The sequence below is a fragment of the Perna viridis genome, chromosome 10 (assembly GCF_037379345.1).
Source record: "Perna viridis isolate PV_CMFRI_1.1 ecotype Kerala chromosome 10, ASM3737934v1, whole genome shotgun sequence".
Classification (NCBI taxonomy): domain Eukaryota; kingdom Metazoa; phylum Mollusca; class Bivalvia; order Mytilida; family Mytilidae; genus Perna; species Perna viridis.
The window spans coordinates 30,395,161-30,401,212 of NC_142454.1; the positions used below are offsets into that span (position 1 = coordinate 30,395,161).

Here is a 6,052-nt window from a genome sequence, read left to right on the forward strand (position 1 = left end):
ACGAGTTGTGATCCTAACACTAGGTTTATCTGCTTTAAAAAACATAACTATTGTCAAGATTGGCACCCATTTGAAATAAATACAATATTTTTTTGATATTTTGTTTAAAATGTTATAGTAAACAGAAGGTAACATGTTGTTTTTCATATTACCTTTGTTCTTAGATAATATAAAAAACATATAGATTGTACTGTAGAATTCAAACTTAAGGTAGACAACTCTGTAAATAACACTAAATTATAATAGAAACTATTGGATTTTCAACGTGGATTATATCTTCAAAGCAGACAGGTTGGAATAAATAATTATACTGTTCATGTTTGTCCCTGGATTACATTCGTTTGATTACCGCTATAACCTTGGTTCCCTTGATTACTCTTTCATCATATAGACCTATAGGGCAAGTTGATAACAACAATATAAGTATGTAGCCTTTTTAGGGTGTATCATATTTTACAGAATTTGCATGATTCTTATAAAGACTGCTACTTAAAAATATTTATACTATTAATGTTGTACAAACATATAAGAATTATTATAATTCATTAATATGATCAATATGAGACAGGTTTAACATGTAAATAGTCAAAACTTTAAGCTAGATGACGATAGTTCTAGTGGACTATACATCTCGGAAATTTCCATTCGGTATAACCTGCTATCAGACTGATATCAGGCTCTCAGTGCCTATAATGTTAAATCTTACATTTGTGATTATTATCGTTATGAGGGCTTTGTTTTCTCTTAGCAATCAAGTGAATGGGTAAGTAACGCATCTCAGCTACATTCAAACCAACTACAAACTATCTCGAGACACAAGTCAACCATATTCATATTGAATTATTTGCCTTACTCTATGAGTGTAGTTAACTGAATTTTGTCAAATATTTGGAAACTTATGACAAAAGTTACAATTTTGGTTATGACCACAAGATCCCGTACACGATTGTTGTGGGCTATATCCTTTTTCAAATCGTACAAGACAATCAAATGATCAGGAAATGATGTGCAAGTCTAAGTAATTGAACACGTCGAATTTGAGCCTACTTTATACTTTTTTGAAATATCAAGTAAGGAACTCATGAAAGAATTACTCAAGTATTGTTTTTACTACTTAAAATGCATTTATTTGGCAACCCAATATTGACTACGTTTGGTACCTTCCATGATGGAGCGAGGTACAAAGCATAATCAACCGTGGGTTTCATGTTTCCGACGATGATTAAAACTATGCAATGATTTAAGTGAATAGTGAACAAGCGCAGAATTCGAAACGAAAACAATTGACGAGTGAGATCTACAAATAAAAATAGTCCATAAGAAGTGCACATAGCAACATAAATTGAAAAACATTAGCAAGATACAGCAATAAAACGCCTGTAATATACAAGGCTATTCGTACTTAATCCCAGATAATTGCACAAAGCTTATATGATTTACTTTGAAAGTGATATATATTGTTATCATAAAAGATCTGATTGAAAATATATCTCATTTACTATTTCCAATTGCCATACTTTTAATCATGATTTCCACATTTGAATTACGATTAAAGTAGAAAAAAACATAACTTCATAATTTAGTTCCGTTTATATTTTTGATCTTTTTAAAAGCGTGACATATCTGATGATCACGTGTCATATCTTTTTTTTTCCACTATAATAATATCTGCAAAAATTAAAATTTGGGTCATGACCACGAGATCCTTTAAACGTAAAATCCTTTTAATCGTAGGTGACAATCAAGTATCCCATAAATGCAAAACTAAGTGATTGTACACGCCAAATTCTCTTTAACGAAAAAAGCTGATGCTAATTCGTGCTCACTTCTCCTGGTAACAAACCCTCATCATTGTGAATTACACAGACAACGGACACAAACAAATGCTTTAATAATAACCAACGAATAACTTAGAATCTATAAAGGGAATACAGTGATACGTATAATTTATTATAACATATAACACGTAATATATTCCACTATTCATCCAAATCCTCTGATATATCGCACCATTCAAGATATAATTCTAAATGCCTGACGGGACACAATTTGGTTGGAGTACGCGAAATAACAAGTCAACAACCATCTCTGTAAATGTCCATTTTACTTTTCTCTATGAAAACAGAAAGATAAGACGAATAAATTTTAATATCACTTCTCCTCAAAATTAATAATTCTGAAATACGCAGAAATCCGGAAAGAGATAAAAAACATGCACAAATCGTACGCTGGAAATATATATTTTTAGGGACAAAAATTATCATAGATCTTCTCTAATAATTCGGGAGTAATAGGCTCCTTTTTATGAATATTTGAAATGGTCCTGCGTTTGGCACCTTCAAGTACATTTATAACTAATTTGGAATCAGTCGGCGATAAAACAGTAATAAGAGAATGTGCCCATTTCAAACCATAAAACGCCTTAATAACAGGACTGGATGTATTACACGATTGTACTAAAGATATTAAATAAAGCGCTACATAGAAAGATTTTGCAGGTAAAATATCACACTCCTGAATATTATGAGTAGTAGCCCACGATTTCCAGTGCCGAAAACAATAGTAGTATTTCTTAACGGTATTCGCCGATTTTGCCTCCGAAAGAAAGTCCGGTATCAAATCAAGAGAAGTGAGTAATTCATCCGTTAATTCACAAATATCCCGCTTGAAAGTCTGCAAAAACACATGTAAAAAGAAAATGATATAACAATCGTACATCAATATTAATATCTAATATAATACAAAAATAATATTAATCCTACATATTAACTATACTCTATAATCACTCAAATCCTGGCAAGACAATGTTCATACATTTGATCACTACCATAATTTGTCCACAACAACCACCTACTCATACCGGAATCAAAGTCTTTATACAGTTAACATGCTGTAAAAAGTTAGTTTACTAACTTAGTTAGTTTAACTAGTTTTGCAACTCGGCGGGTGGTTCTAGGAAAGCAGAGGACGCTTACCCTACCGGTGCACCATGTCCATGCTCCCAGTTTTTAGTGGAGTCCGAGTTGCTCATTTACTTTTGTTACTTTGTATGTATGATTTTAGTTACTTTATGTTCTTTGTTGTGTATGTCTGTTTTCCATGTCTGGTTTTTGTCCCTGGATTACATTCTTTTGATTACCGCTATAACCTTGGTTCCCTTGATTACTCTTTTTACCTAAAATCCACCCTGAGAGCTAACATTTTAAATGGTAAAGTAATATTTCAAAATACCGAATTTTTACTTCTACCAGGGATATAATTAGCTTTGTTAGTAGGTAAATAAATGCAGTCCACCACATAAGGAAGAAAGCTTTCTCCACTGGGACACAGAAAAGGCCAAAAACTAGCCCATCTCCATAAACGCAAAATAACAGAGCCATACGCTCTACATTGCCTCATGTACATAAGTTCACCGTAAACGCGTCGATTCCAATTGAACTAACATTCCAATATCTTGAATAGAAAACTGTCAATTTACAGTTATGATCTCTGGGAAACCAATCAACTTCATGTGGTCCCCATAACAAATCAGTCATGTTAAAAACATTGTCACTTACACTCCAATCGTCATAGTCAATAATACGACTAATAAAATCAGCCCTTTCATCATCTGATCTAGGGACCCATGCGACATCTAAAGTCAAATTAAATTTTAAACATATCGGGTAAATTTCAAGAGCAATCTCCTGTAAATGCCCCTTCATAGACCCTTTCAAAATAATAGAAGTCGAACTATGGTTATATGTGAACCATTTTAATCTCTTGCCTTCAACGAAATCAAGCAATGACAGTAATACATTACGAACTGCTTTAAGTTCTCTCTAAGTAGAACTGCGTAGCATCTCTGAGGAAGACCACATACCAAGCGCAATATTAATGGGGTTGTCTACCATGTAACCCCATCGCTGTAAATAATAGTATTGCAAGCAAAATCGAAATTAAACTTCTTCACATTAATAGAAGAAATATTGTCCCTCCAAAAATGTATATTATCAATACTATCATCTGACAAAGAAATATAACTCTGCCAAGAACCGGCGTATAAAATGTCTATACCGAGGTTTTTGGTCATAATGTACGCTACTTTACCAATAACATATGACATACACACAATTTGCCCCACTAATGATACTACAGATCGTACATGTATAGTTTTAATCTTTTCTAATGATAATCCAATATCTAAAATAGTCTTAAAAACTTTAGAAAGTCTATCTGTAGGAATGCTAATACGAGCCTCTACTGTATCAATATAATAGTCTAGAAGTGTAAATTGTCTAATAGGTTTCCACATAGCTTTTTCCACTTTTGGAACAAAAACCTCTGTCAATCAGAGCTTAACCTGCATAGAAATATAACGACAAGTTTATTCGTTATCATGGATCCCTAATCCATCATCTAAATACATCAAAATCTGTATACCTTCACCTCTCCATTTCTTAATTAATGGACGGGAAACTTTAGTAAAAATATAAAAATATAGAACTGAGTCCGAACGCCAATACCGGAAATTTGAAATATCTAATGTTTTCGCCATAACTCCTAAAAAACTTAAATATTCAGTGTGGTTCATAAATATCAATATGATGATATACAGAATAAATATAAAATTTTAAACAAAAATAAATGTTTATTCACGTGACGGAGATCTAAAATAATCTCTTCTTACCACTATTTTGAATAGATACGGTAAGCGGATTAACGACTACAGGTTTGTCAATACATTCAACAATTAAACTTCTGATCAAAAGGTCATCTATAGCCTCGAAAACAAAATTGGACTCTCTCATGGCTGACTTATTATTATGTAAACATATAGGTGGAGGCGTTGAATAAAAAGGGATTCTTGTAGCCATGTAAAATAGTGTCTAAAATAAAGTCAACCTATAGACTTCCAAAATTCGCAATTTTTCAGTAATCTAACTTTAACAATACTATTAGCTTGACCTTGTTCATATTCGAAATAGTCTTCTGTTAAGTTCAAATCATTTTTTTGTCTAAAGAACTATTAAAATACTCATCTTTTATAAATTCATTCTGCTTTGGATTTGACATCCGCTTTGGGGTTGAAGTGGCATCGGTTTCTCCATTGTTGCATGGATCTGCATCCATAACATCCTCCATGCTGAAACCTCCTTGTGTGGCCGCCACTCGTGCTCGGCATACCCGAGTAGATTGGTGTACCGGTATACCAAGCTGGGGATTCACGAAAGGGCTGCTGTTGCATATTTGCTGCAATATTAAAAAACTGGGAAGGACCTGGATTATTATTAGGTTTTTTGCCGTCTTTTTTAGTGTTTTTTTTAAAATTGCGCTTACGAAGCGCTCTATTCTCAGCTTTGTTAATTCTATTTTCTTCATCAGTATCGCTGGAGACTGGATTGGACTCGTAATTTCTTACAGTATCCCAACCAGCCTCACTGCTATAAGCAATTTTAATCAACTCATTTCGCTTTTGGACAGTGTCTGCAATTTCACGCACTGTTTCTTGAGCGTAATACATTTTTGTGTTCTCTAAAGTCCAAATAACTTGATTTAGGTCAGCTAGAATTTCTAAATTAAGATTACATTGTATCTTAGTATTTTCGTACTTCCATTTGTATTCTTGTTCTTGTTTTGGCTTTTTAACTTGGGATGCAACGAAACCGCGGAAACATGCAATTCATTTTTAAGTTCCGCTACTTCTTGTCTTAATTGAGAGCCACGTTGTTGTTTTACTGCTCTTAAAACCTCTCGAGGAGAAACGTCTTCGTTAGTATCACCTTCCCTTTCTCTATCCATGGGTACGTGGCAAAACGAAAATTTAACCGAACCGATCAGTAAGACGTCGTCGTGCTGAATGAATAATATAAACGAAAGCCCGCCGAAACCCAAAATATTTTGAGCGGGAAAATATAAGAACGGGTAAAACCGTAACAACCACCCCACACAAATGATGCAAATACTCAGGAGAATTTAATTTTATTCTAATTCAATACTTCAACCGAATGAAATTATAATTACCTGTACTAGTTGACATGTCAAGTAAGGAACTCTCAAGTATTGCTTTATT

At 33.4% G+C, this 6,052-nt stretch overlaps 2 pseudogenes; both read right to left on the reverse strand.

The window, feature by feature from the left end:
* Positions 1-1,979: 1,979 nt before the first annotated feature.
* LOC148605327 (uncharacterized) lies at positions 1,980-2,718 on the reverse strand (annotated as a pseudogene).
* A 453-nt stretch (positions 2,719-3,171) lies between these two features.
* LOC148605328 (uncharacterized) lies at positions 3,172-5,503 on the reverse strand (annotated as a pseudogene).
* Positions 5,504-6,052: the final 549 nt, after the last annotated feature.